Genomic DNA, 22,567 nt, shown 5'->3' on the forward strand with positions numbered 1-22,567 from the left:
TTCCCAAGATCTTGCACTTATGCCACATATGCCACAAGAAGTTGCACTGCTAACGAAGAAGAAGACGGAGAAGATTTTAAAAAGAAAAAAAGCCAGGCCTATTTACCACCTAGGATCTTTATAAAATTATTGAAATAATGGCAGCAAAGTTCCACAAATCTTTAGAAAATACAAAGCCTTTAGTCACAGAATAAAGAGGCTTCAGTTTTCTGCATTTAGAATTGTAGTCACCAAACAAAATGATAATGATTATGATAGTGAATAAAAGAGTCCACTGTGATATCAGAGTTGAGATGTATAGCCTTGAACAAGAAACGAACCCCTAAGCATTCCTGGTCCCCTCCTATTAAATGAAGAAGGCAGGTAAAGTGCCTGGCACAGAGTAAGCCTCAATAAATGATGCAAACCACACCATTAGACGTAAAGTGTTAGAGCCTCATACTATTTCTTAGGCATCACTTTGATTGCATAGAGTCCTTTTGAAGTATAACAGAACCTTGAACATAGGTGAAGGGGTAGGCACATAGGTTAGGTAGGTAGAAAATAAGTAAGGATATATAGGATATTTCCTGAAGAGATGAAAAGCCATATGTGACCTATATTTCCATGCCTTTAACACTTCAATTCATCTCTGAAAACCCACAGTTTTAAATGATCAAGTTTGAATATTAGCCAGACCAGCAAGAGGGCTGATAGGCATTAGAAGATAGAATACATTTAGAATTTAGAATATAGAGTATAGCCCAGTCACTTGCTACTCAAAGTGTGAGGATCAATGGTCTAGGCATCACCAGGGAGCTTGTCAGAAATGCAGAAATGCCCTCCTCCAAACCTACTGAGACAGGATTTACATTTTAACAAAACATCAGGGTGATTTGAAAACCCGTTAAAGTTTGACAAGCACTGATCTAGTGGGTTATTCAGAGATACACTGGTTTATCAATCTTTTCTTCTGCTATTCAGCATCACTTAATTCACAATCTGGTTTTTGAAAATCAGCTTTTAAAAATGTAAGTCATTTTCTCAGTAATAAGGCCTGTCATTTTCTTGATAATAAGGCCTGTAGTTTTCTGAGACTTTTGTTGTTGTTGTTGTTTTGTTTTTTGGTTTTTGTTTCTGAGGCAGGATCTCACTCTGTCATCCGGGCTGGAGTACAGTGGAATAATCATAGCTCACTGTAACCTCCAACTCCTTGGGCTCAAGGGATCCTCCCTCCTCAGACTTCTGAGTAGCTGGGACTATAGGCCTGAGCTACTGCACCCAGCTCATAGTTTTCTTAAGACCTCTTCATGAACCAACAGAACCCTTGTATATCCATTCTCCACAATAGCGAGGTTGATCTTCCTAAAATTTTAATTGGATCACACAATTCTCCAGCTGCTCCTCAGTAGCATCACACTGCTCTTGAATTAAAATACCAAGTCCAGTATTCAAGTTTTCATGTCTTCTCCCTCTCTAACTATACTCCATCGCACCACTTTGAGGGTGGTCAGATCCCCAGCCCTTCCCTGTCTCAGGGCCCTCACACAAGTTGTTCCTTTGCCAGGAAAGCTGCTTTCTCCTCCCTCCCTTTGCTTTGCTAATTTCTACAAATCTTTCCGGTCTTAGTTTAAATGTTATTTCCTAATAGAGGTCTTCCATTAGGCCCCAGTTAAAACCAGGATCCTTTGTTATGCTCTCTCGGAATACCTTATATTTTTTTCCACTGAACTTGGCACAACTTTAAATTTTATAATTATTTTTGCTTAAGCAAAATGTCTGCTTCTCCCTCTGAAAAAGAAAAAAAGAAGCTCCAGGAGGGCAGGGACCATGCTATTTTGGTGGCCACTTGTATCCTCACTGTCTAGCACAGCAGGCACTTAATGCTTATTAATATAGGAATCTTTATGCTACTGGCATAGTACAATAATCATAGCATACACTAAGGACTATATATGTATTCATTTGTGTGGATCCAATCTCCCCGGAAGTAAGCATTTTTTGGAAGATACATTTACTCCTTCAAGTTACCAGTGGACCTAATGAGACTATTTCCTAGCCCTAATGATCTGAAGATATAATATAGTTTGCCAAAGAGCCAAGTAAGGTGTGATAATACAACTCACAGTGGATAATAAACAAAGATGCCGTAACTGGTTGTTTCCTTCCTTTTCTTCTCCTTCTTTTCCTTCCTTTCCTCCCTCCCTCCCTCCTTCCCTCTTTCTCTCTCTCTCTCTTTCGTTTTGCTCTTGTTGCCCAGGCTGGAGTGCAATGGCTTAATCTTGGCTCACCGCAACTTCCGCCTCTCAGGTTCAAGCAATTTTCCTGCCTCAGCCTCCCGAGTAGCTGGGAATACAGGCATGCACCACCACACCCAGCTAATTTTGTATTTTAGTAGAGATGGGGTTTCTCCATGTTGGTCAGGCTGATCTCAAACTCCCAACGTCAGGTGATCCGCCAGCCTCTGCCTCCTAAAGTGCTGGGATTACAGGTGTGAGTCACAGTGCCTGGCCTGTATCACTTATTTCTAGGGGAAATGGAAGGACTAGTATACAGGATTTATATACTGATTCAACACAATTTCCCAGTCTTTATCTTTTTTCTTCTCTGTTTTATACTTTCAAGAGAGCTTCTGACCAATGAGATGCAGCATTCATTATATATATATGTGTGTGTGTGTGTGTGTGTGTGTGTATAGTTTTTTGAGATGTTGTCTCGCTTTGTCACCCAGGCTGGAGTGCATTGGCACGATCTCTTCTCACTGCAAGCTCTGCCTCCTCCTGCTTCAGCCTCCCTAGTAATTGGGATACAGGTGCGTGCCACCATGCCTGGCTGATTTTTTGTATTTTTAGTAGAGACGGCGTTTCACCATATTAGGCAGGATGGTCTCAATCTCCCAATCTCGTGATCTGCCTGCCTTGGCCTCCCAAAGTGCTGGGATTACAGGCGTGAGTCACCACCCGGCTATAATATAGCTTTAAAATAGGAAGTGGATGTATTATATGATCGAGAGTAAGGTCTTAGTGTCAAAAAGATTCAAATTCCAGTACTGGAATTGTATTGGAACCAGGTTCCAATACATAGAACCTAGTAGCTAGGTAACCATGAAACTTTTATGTTTAACTTCTCTTTTATTTTCTTTATCTATAAAATGGGAATAATAATAGTACTCACTGATATAACCACAGACATGTCAATCATTTCAAAAATCTTTCCACAGCTTTCTACATACATAGTGCCCCTATAAAATGCAGGGATTTTAAATAAATTTATATAGTAATGCAACCAACCCCACAATCTAGTTTTAGAATACTCTCATCACCCCCAAAATTTCCCTCATGCATGTTGGTAGTCAATCTTCCTAGCTTCAGCCTCAGGCAACCACAGTTTTGCCTTTTCCAGATATTTTATTAAAAAGGAATTATGGCCAGGCGCGGTGGCTCAAGCCTGTAATCCCAGCACTTTGGGAGGCCGAGACGGGTGGATCACGAGGTCAAGGAGATTGAGACCATCCTGGCTAACACGGTGAAACCCCGTGTCTACTAAAAAAATACAAAAAAACTAGCCAGGCGAGGTGGCGGGCGCCTGTAGTCCCAGCTACTCCGGAGGCTGAGGCAGGAGAATGGCGTAAACCTGGGAGGTGGAGCTTGCAGTGAGCTGAGATCCAGCCACTGCACTCCAGCCCGGGCAACAGAGCAAGACTCTGTCTCAAAAAAAAAAAAAAAGGAATTATAAAATAGGTAGTCTTTTATATGTCTTTTATATGATGTAGCATAATGTCAAACTCAGCTTTTGACCACACCCTCAAATACGTTATGTCTCCAACCTTCCTCACCTGGTAAGTGGCACTTCTATTCCAGCCAGAATTTCAGAAGCAATTTTTAATATGTTTTTCTGCATCCCCACATCCAGTATATTACTAATCCATACCAATGCTTACTACTCCCAAAACATATTTTGAAACTATCAATTACGTATCCTATCTACTGCGAGCCCTGAGTCAAAGCAACCTTAAATGCTATCATAGCTTCTTTGCTGTTATTTTTACTCCCTCTTTTGCATTCCCTAAATTCCACTTCACATGCAGAGACCTGAGTAATCTTTCAAAAATGTACATGAGATTATATACCTTCCTTGCTAAAAACATAACTAGGCCTAGCTACATAACTTGTAGGGTCAGTGCAAAATAAAAATAGGGGGCTCGGAGGCCGGGCGCGGTGGGTCACACCTGTAATCCCAGCACTTTCGGAGGCTGAAATGGGTGGATCACTTGAGGTCAGGAGTTTGAGAGCAGCCTTGCCAACATAGTGAAACTCCATCTCTACTAAAAATACAAAAACTTTGCCGGGTGTGGTGGCAGGTGCCTATAATCCCAGCTACTAAGGAGGCTGAGCCAGGAGAATCACTTGAATCCAAGAGGCAGAGGTTGCAGTGAGGCAAGATCATACCACTGCACTCTAGCCTGGACAACAGAGGGAGACTCCGTCACAAAACAAAACAACACAAAAAACAAAACAAAACAAAACAGGGGGCTTGGGCTTGTTGTTAAAAATGATCAGGCACAGTGGCTCATGTCTGTAGTCCCAGCATTTTGGAAGGCTAAGGTGGGAGGATCACTTGAGGCCAGGAATTTGAAACCAGCCTGAGCAACATAGGGACAGCCTCATCTCTAAAAAACTTATTTGAGCACAGTGGCATGTGTTTGTCGTCCTAACTACTCAGAAGGCTGAAGTGGGAGGATTGCTTGAGCCCAGGAGTTCAAGGTTGTAGTGAGTCCACTACACCCCAGCCTGAGTGACAGAGCAAGACCCTGACTCAAAAAATAAAATAAAAATTATTAAGAATTTCAAGATGATAACAGCAGAGCCCTAACCAAAGGGTAGGGGCCTTCAAAGCAAGGGAGCCCATGTAAGCATGAAGCCCTGTATCCCTGCACAGGTTGCCTGCCCATGAAGCTGACCCTGCTTGACACAAAGGAAACTCTCAATAAATATTACCTAATATATATTTTAATATTAGCTAACTGTCTAATTACCTAATATTATTCCCAGAGGGTGAGTAATATCATAAAATCCTATTCAAGATGCTATTAAATTACTGCACACAAGGAAAAATACATAAAATCCTCTTAAAATCCTAAATACCATCGAGTAGTCTTTCCATTCTACCTAATGTGTCTATTTGAACAGCTTCCTAAGGTCAAATTATGGGATCATTTGAGGAAAAATGGAATAAAAACAGTTAACCAATAAATCAAACAAACATGTATCTCAATTTAGACAGGTGGGACATTCAAGGATTTGGTGAAGAAGCTGAATAGTTTAGCCTTCATATTTATCTGAAGTTTACCTGAATATTTTGCATACTTTGATTTGATAAGATGATCTGTGAATCTGTTTTTTTTGTTTTTTTTTTGAGATGAAGTCTTGCTCTGTTGCCCAGACTGGAATGTAGTAGCATGATCTCGGATCACTACAGTCTCTGCCTCCGGGGTTCAAGCAGTTCTCGTGCCTCAGCATCCCGAGTAGCTGGGATTACAGGCGTGCCACCATGCCCAGCTAATTTTTGTATTTTTGGTAGAGACAGGGTTTCACCATGCTGACCAGGCTGGTCTCAAACTCCTGGCCTCAGGTGATCTGCCTGCCTCAGCCTCCCAAAGTGCTGGGATTACAGGCGTGAGCCACTGCACCTGGTCTGAATCTTAAGAATAAGTTTTATATGACCTCCATTCTATCTACAATGTTTTTGCAATTAAAAATAATGCTGTAATAAATAACCTGGTATATATGTATTTTTGTAATTTTTGAGGTACGTATTTATGATAAATTCCTAATAGTGTGATTGCTAGGTCATAGGACAAATGCATATGTAGTTTTGTTAGAACAAGAAGAAATTATGCCATCAAAATGTTTTGGGACTACAAACATTTATTCTATTTTACTTATTTTGTTTTATTTATTTATTTATTTAGAGGCAGAGTCTCGGTCTGTCATCAGGCTGGAGTGCAGTGGCACAATCTTGGCTCACTGCAACCTCCACCTCCCAGGTTCAAGCGATTCTCCTGCCTCAGCTTCCCGAGTAGCTGAGACTACAGGCATGCACCACCATGCCCAGCTAAGTTTTATATTTTTAGTAGAGACGGGCGGGGTTTCACCATGTTGGCCAGGATGGTCTCGATCTCTTTACCTCATGATATACCCGCCTCAGCCTCCCAAAGTGCTGGCATTACAGGAGTGACCCATCGTGCCCAGTTTATTTTGTTTTATTTTTTGAGATGGGGTCTTGCTCTGTTGCCCAAGCTAGAGTGCAGAGGGGTGATCATGGCTCACTGAAGCCTCAACTTCAAAAGGCTCAAGCAATCCTCCTGCCTCAGCCTCCCGAGTAGCTGGGACTACAGGCATGTGCCACCATTTCTGGCTAATTTTTAAATTTTTGTAGAGACAGGTTCTTGCTTTGTTGCCTAGAATGGTCTCAAACTCCTACGTTCAAGCAATCCTCCCACCTTGGCCTCCCAAAGTGCTGGGATTACAGGAGTGACCCACTGCACCCAGCAAAAACAATAATTTTGGATTGTTTTGTTAGTCAAACATTGATTTGTTAGTCAAAAGCCTAAAGTAAAAAAAACACAGGTTTACCCCATCTCCCACTTTAGTGCTATTCTCTTCTAGTCTGGATCATATTAGTACCTTCTTATCATTTACTATATTACAAATGTTAAATATGTCAGGAAACTACCTGCAAAAAATTTACTAAATTTGTCCACATGAAAATCTTCCATGAGACCTACATTCTCCTAAGAAATAATTTGTTTCAATTTTGCACCCACATTTTGCTATTACAGGCTGGTCTCAAACTCCTGAGCTCAAGCAATAATAAGTTGCTATCTAACTTATTAGTTCTCACCAATGGGTAGCCTTGTATGACTGAGTTATTTCTTTTTTCTTTTTCTTGTTTTTTTTTTTGAGATGGAGTTTTGCTCCTGTTGCCCAGGCTGGGGTGCAATGGCGTGGTCTCGGCTCACCACAACCTCTGCCTCCCAGGTTCAAGCGATTCTCCTGCCTTAGCCTCCCAAGTAGCTGGGATTACAGGTACTCATCACCATGCCCGGCAAATTTTTCTATTTTTAGCAGAGACAGGGTTTCACCATGTTGGCTAGGCTGGTCTCAAACTCCTAACCTCAGGTGATCTGCCCGCCTCAACCTCCCAAAGTGCTGGGATTACAGGTGTGAGCCACCGTGCCGAGCCTAGTTTTCTAAATGAAGTAATTTACTTCAACATATAAGAGAGGAAGAAAGAATTGTGGCTTTCTGATCATTAAAATTTTCTGGCAGCTGGGTGTGGTGGCTCATGCTTGTAATCCTAGCATTTTGGGAGGCTCTCATGGGTGAATTGCTTGAGTTCAGGAGTTTGAGACCAGCCTGGGCAACCTGGTTAAATCTCATTCTACAAAAAATATAAAAATCAGCCCGGTGTGGTGGCATGTGCCTGTAGTCCCAGCAACTTGAGGGGATGAGGTGGGGGCACTTGAGCTTGTGAGGTGGAGGTTGCAGCAAGCTGAGATTGTGCCACTACACTCCAGCCTGGGCAACAGAGCCAGACCCTGTCTAAAAAAAATTAAAATCTTCTGGCACTATAGAAATTTAGTACATGATAAAGATGCTATTTCAAATCACTGGGACAAAGATGAAGTGTTTAATAAATGGCATTGGGACAACTGGATAGCCATTTGGGAAAAAAGATACAATCAGATCCATATCTCAGCACACACAAGAATAAACTCCAATTAGATCAGGGATCTAAATGTGGAAACCAAAAACCATACAAGTACTAGCACTGGAAGAAAAAAGTAACAAATATTTCTATAACCTAGGTGGGGGGAAAGGCTTTCTAACTATGACTTAACACCTAAATGCAATATAAGAAAACACTGATTTGGCCGGGCGCAGTGGCTCACGTCTGTAATCCCAACACTTTGGGAGGCCGAGGTGGGTGGATCACTTGAAGTCAGGAGTTTGAGACCAGCCTGGCCAAAATGGTGAAACTCCGTCTCTACTAAAAATACAAAAATTAGCCGGGCATGGTGGCATGTGCCTGTAATCCCAGCTAATTGGGAGACTGAGAGATGAGAATCGCTTGAACCTGGGAGACAGAGATTGCAGTGAGCCAAGATTGCAACACTGCACTCCAGCCTGGGTGACAGACTGAGAGTTGGTCTAAAAAAAAAAAGAAAAAAAGAAAAAAGAAAACATTGATTCATTTCATTACACAAAAAACAAAAACAAAGGGAAAAAATTGCATTGCAAAAAAATGCCAAAAGGTAAATGACAAGCTGTAAGAAAATATTTGCAGTCTATTCATTGGACAAAGGACTAATATCCCTAATACAAGGAGTTTTCAAAAACTTCATGGAAAATGCGTATTATGAAAAAAAATGCGTGGATTGCAAAATATGTCTAGCACCAAAATAAACCCATACTAACATGTTATAACATGTCTGAATAGGATCTAGTTTGAGGCATTAAGAATAGTAAGATAGCAGTTTGAAAAGAGCCTCTATCACAGTAACATGAATTCTGCTAAAATGGAAACAAGAACAGACATCAAATTTATGATGAAGCTTGAGTGGAAGAATGATGAAATCATTGATGTTTTGTGAAAAGTTTATGGATACAATGCTCCAAAGAAATCGGCAGTTTACAAGTAGCTAACTTGTTTTAAGAAGGGATGAGACAATGTTGAAGATGAAGCCCACAGCAAAAGACCATCTACATCAATTTGGGAGGAAAAAAATGATCTTATCTGTGCTCTAATTAAAGAAGACCTACAATTAACAGCCGAAACAATAGCCAACACCATAGACGTCTCGGTTCAGCTTACACAATTCTGACTGAAAAATTAAAGTTGAGCAAACTTTCCATTAGATGGGTGCCAAAACCATTACATCTAGATTAGGGACAAGAAAATTAGCCAAGTATGGTAGCATGTGCCTGTAGTTCCGGCTACTTGGTAGCCTGAGGTAGGAGGATTGCTTGAGCCCACAGGGCCAAGGCTGCAGTGAGCCATCATGGTGCCACTGCACTCCAGCCTGGGTAACAGAGCAAGGCTGTGTCTAAAAAAAAATAAAAATAAAATAGATCAGCTGCAGTAAGACCAGAACTTTCACTTGATTTTTTTTTTTTTTTAGATGGAGTCCCGCTCCGTTGCCCAGGCTGTAGCGCAGTGGTGTGATCTCGGCTCACTGCAAGCTCCACCTCCCGGGTTCATACCATTCCCCTGCCTCAGCCTTCCGAGTAGCTGGGACTACAGGCGCCTGCCACCACTCCCGGCTAATTTTTTGTAGTTTTGGTAGAGACAGGTTTTCACCGTGTTAGCCAGGATGGTCTGGATCTCCTGACCTGACCTCGTGATTCGCCCGCCTCAGCCTCCCAAAGTGCTGGGATTACAGGCCTGAGCCACCGCGCCCGGCCTCAGTTGAAATTTTAAGCAAATGTGATAAAGATCCTGAAGGGTTTCTTCAAACAAACAAACAAACAAACAAAAACAAACAAAAAAAACCCCACTGTAACAGGAGATGAAACACGGCTTTACCAGTGTGATCCTGAAGACAAAGCACAAGAGGTGGAAGTGGTCTAGTCAATGCAAAAACAGACTGGTCAAGAGCAAATATCATGGCAATGGCTTTTTTGGGATGTTCAAGGCATTTTGCTTGTTGACTTCCTGGAGGGCCAAAGAGTGATAAGATCTGCTTAGTATGAGAGTGTTTTGAGAAAGTTACCAAAGCTTTAGTAGAAAAAATGCCTCAGAAAACTTTCCCAGAATCCTTCTTGACCACGACAATGCTCCTGCTCATTCCTCTCATCGAGTAAGGGCAATTTGGTGAGGGTTTTCTTGGGTAATTATAAAGCGCCCACCTTTCAGCGCTGATTTGGTTTCTTCTGACTTGTTTTTGTTTCCTAATCTTACAACGCTAAAGGGCACCCATTTTTTCTTCAGTAACCAATATAAAAAAGACTGCATCGACATGGTTAAATTCCCAGGACTCTCAGTTCTTTAGGGATGAACTAAATGGCTAGTATCATTGCTTACAGAAGTGTCTTGAACTTGATGGGGCTCATGTTGAAAAATAAAGCTTATATTTTTATTTTTATCTTTTAATTCAATTTCTTCATAAGCATTTAGAGTCCCTTCGTATATCCCCTAAACTTTTTACAAATTTAGGCTAAAACACTTTAAAAAAAAAAAAACCTACTAGAAAAATGAAAGTAAGACATTAACAGACAATTCAAAAAAAAAAAATATATAGGGTCATTTGTGGTGGTTCATGGCTGTAATCTTAGCACTTTTGGAAGGCTAAAGTGGGAGGATCACTTGAAGCCAGTAGTTCAAGACTAGCCTGGGCAACACAGTGAGACTCCACATCTCTACAAAAAATAAAAATAAAAAAATTAGCTGGACATGGTGGCATCCATCTGTAGCCCTAGCTACTTGTGAGGCTAAGGTAGGAGGATTGCTTGAGCCCAGGAGTGCAAGGCTACAGTGAGCTATGACTGCATCACTGCAATTTGGCCTGAGCAACAGAGCAAGATTCCGATCTCCAAATAACCAAAAGATATAAACTGGCCTTTAAACATATGAAAAACTATTTAACCTCATTCATAATGAGAGAAATTTTAATTAAAATTATTTGGAGATATCTTTTTACCCATCAGGTTGGCAACAAATAAAAATCTTGACAATATACTCTACAAAGGAGACTATGGGACAATGGACATTTTCATCTATTTGTAGGAATGCAAGATGGGGAATAGTTATATTTAATATAACAACATATGCCTTTACCCTGTGATCCAGCAATCACACTACTAGGAATTTGTTATGCATACACACCTCAAAAATAACAACAACAACAACAAAAATATGTATATATATCTCAGGTTCTTCATTAGCATTTTTTATAATTGCAAAAATATTGGAAACTACCTAAATGACAAGTCATAGATGGGTTGAACAGATTATGATATGTACACCTAAAATGGAGGGGTTTTTTTGCTTTTTTTTTTTTTAAATGGAGTCTCGCTCTGTCGCTCAGGTTGCAGAGAAGTGGTGCGATCTCCGCTCACTGCAATCTCCATCTCCTGGAATCAAGCAATTCTCCTGCCTCAGCCTCCCAAGTAGCTGGGACTACAGGCACCCACCACCACGCCCAGCTAATTTTTGTATTTTTAGTAGAGACGGGGTTTCACCGTGTTGGCCAGGCTGACCTTGAACTCCTGACCTCAGGTGATCCACCCGCCTCCGCATCCCAAAGTGCTGGGATTACAGGATGAGCCACCACACCCGGTTTTTACAATGGAGTTTTAGGAAACTATTTTAAAAATGAAGATTTCTATACATTTATATAGAATGATTTCCAGGATATATTATTAGTACAAAAAAGCAAAGTGAAAACTTTTCCTTTCAACCATGTGAAACCAGATATATCACTATAACAACTAGGAAGTGGATCAAAATGTTTGATAAAAGCTTTTAGACACCGGCCCAAAAGACAGTGCAGGATTCTAATCCATAAGAGAAGAGAAGCAGGCCGGACGCAGTGTCTCACGCCTGTAATCCCAGCACTTTGGGAGGCTGAGGCGGGTGGATCATGAGGTCAGGAGATCGAGCCCATCTTGGCTGACACAGTGAAACCGCGTCTCTACTAAACAAAATACAAAATATTAGCCTGGCGAGGTGGCGGGCGCCTGTAATCCCAGCTATTCGAGAGGCTGATGCAGGAGAATGGCGTGAACCCGGGAGGCGGAGCTTGCAGTGAGCCGAGATCGCGCCACTGCACTCCAGCCTGGGCGACAGAGCGAGACTCCGTTTCAAAAAAAAAAAAAGGCCGGGCGCGGTGGCTCACGCCTGTAATCCCAGCACTTTGGGAGGCCGAGGCGGGCGGATCACAAGGTCAGGAGATTGATCGAGACCACGGTGAAATCCGGTCTCTACTAAAAATACAAAAAATTAGCCGGGCGAGGTGGCGGGCGCCTGTAGTCCCAGCTACTCAGGAGGCTGAGGCAGGAGAATGGCGTGATCCCGGGAGGCGAAGCTTGCAGTGAGCCGAGATCGTGCCACTGCACTCCAGCCGGGGGACAGAGCAAGACTCCGTCTCAAAAAAAAAAAAAAAAAAAAAAAAAAAAAACGAATAGAAGCAAATGAGGAACTGCAAACTAGGATCTCCATTTTTTTGCCTGGAGACAACTTTCAGACTGTGGGGCAGGAAAGGGGAAATCCAAGAATAACACCATGGTTTTGCTGAGTTGAGGAATAGATATTAGAGTCTGGGGAGACAGAGGCAGCCAGAATTTATGGGACAGAGTACTAAAGAGAATGAAGCTACACAAAGAACTCCAGGAATATTAACATGGATCCCCAAGTCTTTGGCTAAATAATAATCTGAGCATACATAGAGTGCACTGACACTACTCTGCAGCTGGGTGAAGAACAACTGCCAGGGAGCTATTAGCTGAATTCTTGGTGGTCACATAGGGCTAGAAAATGTTTGAATTCCATTTAGCCATAATAAAGAGACCCTGCTGAATACACAGATTAATCAAAAAAGTCACAATTAAGTGGTAGGTCTTACATTAGCCCAAGGCAAACGTTACTACAGACCTGTCCTAACAAAGCTTAAAAACAAGCCTTGAAAAGATCAACCTGATCTGCAAAAAACATAATAGGCTTCCGAAACAAACTGCAATAGTTCTTAAAGAAAGACAAAATCCAAACACTCAAAAATATAACATTTACAATGTCTGCTGTCCAATCAAAACATTATTAGACATGCAAATAAGCAACAAATTGTGACCCCAAGCCAGGAAGAAAATCATCACTGGAAATTACAGAGGTGACAAAATTAGTCGACAAGGACTTTAAAACCTCCATTACAAATGTGCTCAAAAATTTAAAGAAAAATATGAAGATAATGAGGAGAGAAATGAAAGAGTCAAATGGAACTTATAGAAGTGAAAACTACCATATATGAAATGGAAACCACTGGATGGGATTAGCAAATACAGTAAACACTGAAGAAGAAAAGATCACTGAATGATACTGTTACTAACATGATCTAGTTGACAATTATAGGATACAACAACCACAAGTGGCAGAATATACAGTTTTCAGAGTTACACAGTTGTGTGTAAGCAACACTCATCAAGATAGACCATATTCTGTGCCATAAAAGACATGTTAACGAATTTAAAAGAATAGAAGCCATACAATGTATATTTTTGGCTCACAATACAATTAAATCAGAATTCAGTGAGAAATATATTTGGGTAATACTTACATATTTGGTGACTAAACAATACACTTTAGGCCAGGCATGGTGGCTCATGCCTGTAATCCCTGCACTTTGGGAGGCCGAGGCAGGCAGATCACCTGATGTCAGCAGTTCAAGACCAGCCTGGCCAACATGATGAAACTCCGTCTCTACTAAAAATACAAAAAATTGGGCCAGGTGCAATGGCTCATGCCTGTAATTCCATCACTTTGGGAGGCCAAGGCGGGCAGATCACCTAAGATCGGGAGTTCAAGACCGGCCTGACCAACACGGAGAAACCCTGTCTCTGTTAAAAATACAAAATTAGCCTGGTATGGTGGTGTATGCCTGTAATCCTAGCTACTCAGGAGGCTGAGGCAGGAGAATTGCCGGAACCCAGGAGGCAGAGGTTGCAGTGAGCCGAGATCATGCCATTGCACTCCAGCCTGGGCAACAAGAGTGAGACTCCGTCTTAAAAAAAAAAAAAAACAAATTAGCCGGGTGTGGTGGTGGGCACCTGTAATCCCAGCTGCTTAGGAGGCTGAGGCAGGAGAATCACTTGAATCTGGGAGAAAGGATTGTGCCACTGCACTCCAGCCTGGCCAAAAAAAGTGAAATTCTGTCTCAAAACAAACAAACAAACAAACAAACAAACAAACAAACAAACAAACGTTACAGTAATCCATGGGTCAAAGAAGAAATTGCAAAGTGTATTAGAAAATACTTTGAACTAAATTATAATGGAAATATAACATCTAAAATATTATCTTTGCAAACTACACATCTGACAAAGGACTAGTATCCAGAATCTAAAAGGAACGAACAAATCACCAAGAAAAATAAAGCACAATCCCATTAAAAAGTAGGCAAAGGACATGAATAGCCATTTCTCAAAAGAAGGTATACAAATGGCCCACAAACGTATGAAAAAAATCTCAACATTACTAATCATCAGGAAAATGCAAATTAAAACCACAATGAGATACCACCTTGCCCCTTCAAGGATGGCCATTATTAAAAAGTCAAAAAACAACAGATGTTGGTGTGGATGTGGAGAAAAGAGAACACTTAAACACTGCTGATGGGAACATAAATTACTACAACCTCTATGGAAAACAGTATGGAGATTCTTTAAAGAGCTAAAAATAGATCTACCATTCAATCTAGCAATCCCACTACTGAGTATCTACCTAAAGGAATATAAGTAATTATATGAAAAAGATACCACTTGGACACATATGTTTATAGCAGCACAATTCACAACTGCAAAAATGTGAAGCCAACCTAAGTCCCCATAGACTAATAAGTGGATAAAGAAACTGTGATATATATACATATATAAAATGGAATACTACTCAGCTATGAAAAAGAATGAAAGAATGTCCTTTGCAGCAACTTGGATTGAACTGGAGGCCATTACTTTAAGTGTGTGTATATGTGTATACATACATATATATACTTTGTGTATATATATGTATACATACATATGCAATATGTATAAGTACACATACATATATAATGTGTATATATACTTACAACAATCGTTTATTCATTCAACTGTTGGTGGATATATAGATATATAACTGTGTTTACAGTTACATATGTGTAGATACAGTTATATATCTATATCTGTCTATCTGTCTATCTAACACAGAGAGCCCAGAAAAAACCCACACCTACATATATACATGGCCAAATGATTTTTGATTAAAGTGCCAAGATTATTTGGTGGTGAAAAGATAGCCTTCTCAGCATATTTTTCCAAAGAGACAATTGGACATTCCTTTGGAAAAAAATGTGAATCTTCATTGTTACCTAACACTATACACCATACATAAACATCAACTCAAAAGGATTCATAGACCAAATTATAAATGGTAAGACTATAAAACTTATAGAAGAAAATATAGGAGAAAATCATCATAAGTTTTCAGTAGGCAAAGAGTTTTTGAATAGGACATAAGAAATACAAACTATAAAAGAAAAAATATATTGGGCTTTATCAAAATTACAGCTTCTGCTCTTCAAAAGACACAACTAAGAAAATGAAAAGACAAGTCATAGTCTGGGATAAAATATCCACAAAATATGTGTGTGACAAAGAGCTCACATCAAGAATATATATATTATATATAATAATATATAATTATATATATAATTATTATTTTTTAGAAGAAGTCTCACTCTGTTGCCCAGGCTGGAGTGCAGTGGTGCAGTCTCGGCTCACTGCAACCTCCAACTCCTGGGTTCAAGCGATTCTCCTGCCTCAGCCTCCTGAGTAGCTGGGATTACAGGCGCCTGCCATCACACCCAGCTACAAGGATATATTTTAAAACTCCCATAGCTCAATTTTAAGAAGGCATTCAGCTCAGTTAAATATGAACAAATACTTCAAGAAGATATACAAATAGACAATAAACACATGAAAAGATGCTCAGCATCTCTAGTCAACAGGGAAAAACAGTTGACACTTCAATGAGATAGTATTACACACCCACTAGAATTGCTAAAATTAAAAAAATTGACAACAGGAAGCATTGGTGAGAAAATACATCAAGCAGAACTCTTTATGCATTGCTCATGAAAATGTAAAGTGATATTACCATTTTGAAAAATAGTTTGGCAGCTTCTTATAAAGTTAAGCATACACTTCCCATTTCATATGACCCCCAAAATAATTCTATTTTCGGGTATTTATCCAAGAGAAATAAAAAAAATATGCCTACAAAAATACTTGTACATGGTTGTTCACATCACTTTAATTCAGAATAGCACTAAACTGGACACAACTCAAATGTCCACCAACAGTTGAATCAATGAACAAATTATGATATATTCACACAATGCAATACTGCTCAACAATCAAACGGAACACACTGCTGATACACATAGCAGCATGAATGAATTTCAAGAACTTTTGAGCAAAAGAAGACGGATACAAAAGCGTATATGTTATAGGATTCCATTTAGATGAAATTCTGAAAGAGGCAACACTAATTTATAGTGACAGGAAGCAAACCAGTTGTTGCCTGGAGCTGGAGAAGTAGTGAATTGATTGCAAAGGGGCATGAGGGAACTTTTGAAGGTTATAGAAATGTTCTATATTTTGATTGCATGGTGGTTACACAGATGTAAACAATTGTCAAAATTCATTGTACTGTGTAATTTTAAAAGGTTAATTTAATGTTATATAAATTATATTTCAGTACAGCTGGTAAGGCTGGACGTGGTGGCTCATGCTTATAATACCAGCACTTTAGGGGGGTGAGGCAGGAGGACTGCTTGAGGCCGTGAGTTTGTGACCAACCTAAGCAACATAGTAGACCCCGTCTCCACAAAACATAGAAAAAATTAGCTGCGCATGGTGTTCATGCCTGTAGTCCCAGCTACTTGGAAGGCTGAGGTGGGAGGATCACTTGAGCCTGGGAGGTCAAGGCTGCAGTGAACTCTGATCACACCACTGCACTCCAGCCTGGGTGACACGGCAAGACCCTGCCTCAAAAACCAAAACCAATAGCTGGGTGTGGTGGCAAATGCCTGTAATCCCAGCTACTTGGGAGGCTGAGGCAGGGGAATTGCTTGAACCCAAGAGGTGGAGGTTGCAGTGAGCTGGGATCATGCCACTGCACTCCAGCCTGGCTGGCTTAGAGAGTGAGACTCCATCTCCAAAACAAACACACAAACAAAACCCCAAACCAAAACAAACAAACAAAATAAAGCTGATAAGTTTTTAAAAAACAAAGTGTGAAACAGTATATGCAGGCGGTCCTCACTTTCTGCAGTTGTTTGGTATCTTAAAAATTGCTAATGCAGGGGACAACCGCTTTCGGCTTTGGAACCACCCCCCCGCCCCCATCGTCTCTGTGAGGGGGAGCGTCTTCCTTCCGTCTTTTCCCTTCCTTCTTGCTTATTAAACTCTCCACTCCTTAAAACCACTCCATGTGAGTCCGTGTCATTTTATCTAAACCGGCATGAGGACCAGGAACCCTGTTGTTCCTCCACTCATCAGAGTTGTTATCATTTTGGTACATGGACTGGGAAAGGAAATTCAATAATCAGATGGAGTCAAGGAAACTTATTTTAAACTATTTATGGCCTTTAATAATCAAGTAAGGTATACCACTGTGAACAAAATTTGGAGCATGTTCATTTTTCTCTGCTTGGTTCCTCTAAAATTTGGAGACTATCTGTATGTACTCTTAACTTATGGCAATATAGTTGTTCACATTAGTGCAGTAAGAATGCATTTTTCTTTGTCAACAGAACACAATTGGAAAAACTGGTTATTTTACCAAGGCTTTAACTGAAAGGGTGTGTTTCCCTTTAAGGAATCAAGCTTGACATTGCAGAGCCAATAAAAGCCCCTTGGGGAGACCTGGCCTCACACCTCATCTACACAGTCCCCACACAGGGTTCCTAACCTGTGGTCAGTGAAGAATGTCACTTTCTAACAGGTCTGGAAGCTCCGAGTTTAACTTGGGACCTCAAGAGGAGAGGATCACCCAACTCACAGGTATTAGAGGATACAATGGGTTTCCATGGCTGGGCTCAGCTTGAAAAGTCTTATCTGAAATTCCTTGTGGAACACTGTTTCATCAAAGCCAATCCAAAAGTCCTGTGTAGAAATAACCATTCTTGCTGCACTTCATACAAATAATCAGGCCAAGTATAAGACTAAATTTCATTCATAATTAGTTTTTACCAAAAACGAGGACTGGAGAGAAAAATTTTGCTCCAAAGCTTATCATACACTTGTCATTAAATCCTAGTCTCGTTAATTGTTTTTAAGCTTTTTGCCTACATTTTAGACTAACCTAACCCTGCTTATTCCTGTGAATCAAGTGGTGATCTTCTGCAGCTTGGGGGAAAAAAAAGAGGGGGATGGGTAACGTAAAAATGTGAATCAATATGCTAGTTCTGGGCAATTAGTTTGCAAATCGTGCCAGGTAATGAAAGTAAGGTGCCCATAACCCGGAGGTTTCTTTGGGAAAGTAAAACCAAGGAACTTCGTAGGCCCACAGAGGGGAATTCTATATGTTGGCAAGTAAAATTTTAGATGGAAATTAACTACCACATCACACTTGTGGGAACTGCTGTCCTTGCTCTACTATTTGCAATAGGGTTATCCCTGGTAGCATCTTCTAACTGAAATATTGGACAGATTTTCCATTGCTGTTGTATTTTGCTTAATTAGTATCCTTATAGCAGGGATAATAGTTACTGGCAAAAAAGAAGCATGAAAGTTTTGCTATCACTGACCCTACTAGGACTTTTAATTGGATTTAGTAATGCAGTTTTTGTTTGTTTGTTTTGTTTTGTTTTGTTTTGAGACGTAGTTTTGCTCTGTTGCCCAGGCTGGAGTGCAGTGGTGCTATCTCAGCTCACTGCAACCTCTGCCTCCCAGGTTGAAGTGATTCTCCTGCCTCAGCCTGCCAAGTAGCTGGGATTACAGGTGCCCGTCACCATGCTGGCTAATTTTTTGTATTTTTAGTAGAGATGAGGTTTCGCCATGTTGGCCAGGCTGGTCTTGAACTCATGATGCTCCCGCCTCAGCCATCCAAAGTGCTGGGATTATAGGCGTGAGTCACCACGCCCGGCCAGTAATGCAGTTTTAAATGAAACATTCAGCCTTGGGATTAACACCTCTAGTAAAGTAGAGAAAAATCTACAGGTACTTAAAAATCAAATCAAAGGCTGGGCGCGGTGGCTCAAGCCTGTAATCCCAGCACTTTGGGAGGCCGAGACGGGCGGATCACGAGGTCAGGAGATCGAGACCATCCTGGTTAACACAGTGAAACCCCGTCTCTACTAAAAAATACCAAAAAACTAGCTGGGCGAGGTGGCGGGCGCCTGTAGTCCCAGCTACTCGGGAGGCTGAGGCAGGAGAATGGTGGGAAGCCAGGAGGCGGAGCTTGCAGTGAGCTGAGATCCGGCCACTGCATTCCAGCCTGGGCGACAGAGCGAGACTCCGTCTCAAAAAAAAAAAAAAAAAAAAAAAAAATCAAATCAAAATTATTGACAGGCTCAGGGAAAATGCGGGCTTCAGCCCCGAGTGGCTACAATCTCTCTTTAATTACTTCCAATCTTCTTTATGGAATTGGTTAACCCCTTTATTAAGCACTCTCTTGCTTATATGTCTTGTATTGATATTTGGACTCTGTATACTCAATACTATAACTTGACTTGTTTATTCTCGCCTAGAAGTAATCAAATTCCAAATGGTGCTGTAAATTGAACCACACATGGTCGCCATTCTTTCGAGGTCCCTTAGATCAACCCCAGGAGAGCCCCAGTTGCTGTCCCCCATTCGACGCCCCTTTTCAGCAGGAAGTAGCCAGAAACAATGGTCACCCAAAACCCCCTAACAGCAGTTAGTTTGATATCACCACAGGGAGGAACGTGGTTGGAATTATTAAGAAATTATTCTGTAATCCCAGCACTTTGGGAGGCTGAGGCGGGCGGATCACCAGGTCAGGAGATGGAGACCATCCTGGCTAACACATGAAACCCCGTCTCTACTAAAAATACAAAAAATTAGCCGGGCATGGTGGCGGGCGCCTGTAGTCCCAGCTAGTCGGGAGGCTGAGGCAGGAGAATGGCGTGAACCCGGGAGGCGGAGCTTGCAGTGAGCCGAGAACGCACCACTGCACTCCAGCCTGGCCGACAGAGCAACACTCCGTCTCAAAAAAAAAGAAAGAAACAGATTTATTTTACGCAGATAGACAGGAAAAGGGGTCCTTGGGAACTTTTCATTTTTTAAAGCATCTCCGGGAAAGTTTCTTTTAAAGCCCCGGCTCTTAGAGCCAGGCTGGCAACCTTTGATATGCAAATACCGGCCATTAGAAGCTGGGTCCATTCAACACGGGATTCCCACAGCCTTCTTGCCCTTGCCCCACAAGTTCCTGGCCACATGGCTGCCCCCACATATCTCCACGTGTGTAGAACATCCATGGCGTCCTGCATTTGCATATTAAAAGACTAGGGTAGGAGGGCCAGATTTTTCTGGGCTCCGTGAATGACATGCCTGGTCAAACCAATCCCCTGAGCTCTATGCAAATCAGACATCACCTCCTCCAGCCTCTGCATATATTCCTGGCTGGCCTTGGTAGGTGAGGACCTTCTCTTTGGGCTTTGGAGTCCCGCTCCCTCTGTCTCTGTATGGGGAATCTCCTTCCTTCTGTCTTCTCCCTTCCTTCTTAAAACCACACACACACACACAAAATTGCTTAACTCTCTGCTCCTTAAAACCACACACACACACACACACAAAATTGCTAATGCAAGATGAAACTATGTAAAGTGATGTTAATAACCAATGGGAAAAAATGTGATTGTACTATGACCTTTAACATTTTTTGTCAAAGCATTAAAAACTCTTATTATTGGTTGTAAATTTGTAGGGAATAAAAAAATTAAAAAACTACAAACTAATATTTATTTAATACAGTGTAATTTCAAACATTAGAACCATGGAGAATGATTTCCTTGTAAAAAATATATCAAGATGAGTTTGGCCTCTTTTCATCCTATAACATATAATATGGAATAAGCAGGCGGGGCACGGTGGCTCACGCCTGTAATTCCAGCGTTTTGGGAGGCCGAGGTGGGCAGATCACCTGAGGTTGGGAGTTCGAGACCAGCCTGACCAACATGGAGAAACCCTGTCTCTACCAAAAACACAAAATTAGCCAGGCATGGTGGCACAGGCCTGTAATCCTAGCTGCTCCGGAGGCTGAGGCAGGAGAACCGCCTGAACCCGGGAGGCAGAGGTTGTGGTGAGCCGAGATCATGCCACTGAACTCCAGCCTGGGCAACAAGAGTGAAACTCCATCTCTAAATAAATAAATAAAAAGGAATAGCACCTTTTCTTCATCTTGACAGATTGCCATATTCCTTTCTAATTCTGGATGAACTTCCAACATTTATTATTGGAGGTTTCAATGTTGTGAACTATCTGAGAGTTCCTTTAATGAGAAGATTTTGCTGGCATTACTTTCTCTGGGACATCTTCTCCCTTTTCGTCACAACTACTTTTCTCATTCATGTCAGTAAATTCACCTTCACTAAGCTCCTTTGGCGGCCCTTCTAAAGATTCTTGAAAGTAGCAGTATGAACATTCCCATGGTCGAGTATTTCTTCTATAACTCCATTTATGTTCAATTCAAATTTCACTGAAAACATTATCACTTTTGTTTCTTTGCTGCACTTTTATCTTTGCTGGCCAATTCTTCATACAGTTTTGTAAAATGTTATGTGGGTTTATCACAGTGACTAATCACTGACATACTTTGAAAGAAGTCATGTGATTCGTCACATTATTTTGCTCATCTGTTATTTTCAAAGTGATCTGTGGACTGAAGGGCTAGCAGCCAAGTTTATCCCTTTTTTTTTCTTTTTTTGAGACAGAGTTTCGCTCTGTTGCCCAGGCTGGAGTGCAGTGGCATGATCTCGGCTCACTGCAAGCTCCCAGGTTCACGCCATTCTCCTGCCTCAGCCTTCCCAGTAGCTGGGACTACAGGCACCCACCACCACGTTCTGCTAATTTTTTGTGTTTTTAGTAGAGACGGGGTTTCACCGTGTTAGCCAGGATGGTCTCGATCTCCTGACCTCGTGATCCGCTGACCTCTGCTTCCCAAAGTGCTGGGATTACAAGTGTGAGCCACAACGCCCGGTAAGTTTATCCTTTATGGAACTACTCAAAGTTAATATACCATGGTAACTAAAATTTGAATTATTTTTAGAAGACTCATGTAATTTAAGCTGTAGTAACCAATATTTTTGTAGTGAAACTGTTCAAAGCCAGGACTACCTACATAGTGTGTTACCTTTTGTGTAAGAAAGAAGAGGACATAAGAACATATAAATATGTATAGGTTTTGTTTTTGTGTTTTGCAAAAAGAAACACAGGGAGGATAAACCACAAACTAATGAAATTGATGATCTACAGAGTATGGTGTGAATGAGGCAGAAGGTGTAGGGGAGGAGTGACAATTTTCTGAGTATACTTTTTTTATTTTTTTTTATTTTTATTTTTTTATTTTTTATTTATTATTATTTTTTTTTTTTTTGAGACAGAGTCTCGCTCTATCGCCCAGGCTGGAGTGCAGTGGCCAGATCTCAGCTCACTGCAAGCTCCGCCTCCCGGGTTCCCACCATTCTCCTGCCTCAGCCTCCCGAGTAGCTGGGACTACAGACGCCCGCCACCTCGCCCGGCTAGTTTTTTGTATTTTTAGTAGAGTCGGGGTTTCACCGCGTTAGCCAGGATGGTCTCGATCTCCTGACCTT

At 41.2% G+C, this 22,567-nt stretch overlaps 1 protein-coding gene across 13 annotated transcripts in view; it reads right to left on the reverse strand.

Moving 5' to 3' along the window:
• The window catches only part of LOC111526968 (protocadherin gamma-C4), a 178,115-nt gene that overhangs the window by 39,386 nt on the left and 116,162 nt on the right, over window positions 1-22,567 (reverse strand). The window lies entirely within an intron of this gene.

This window comes from Piliocolobus tephrosceles, chromosome 4 (assembly GCF_002776525.5).
Source record: "Piliocolobus tephrosceles isolate RC106 chromosome 4, ASM277652v3, whole genome shotgun sequence".
Lineage (NCBI taxonomy): Eukaryota > Metazoa > Chordata > Mammalia > Primates > Cercopithecidae > Piliocolobus > Piliocolobus tephrosceles.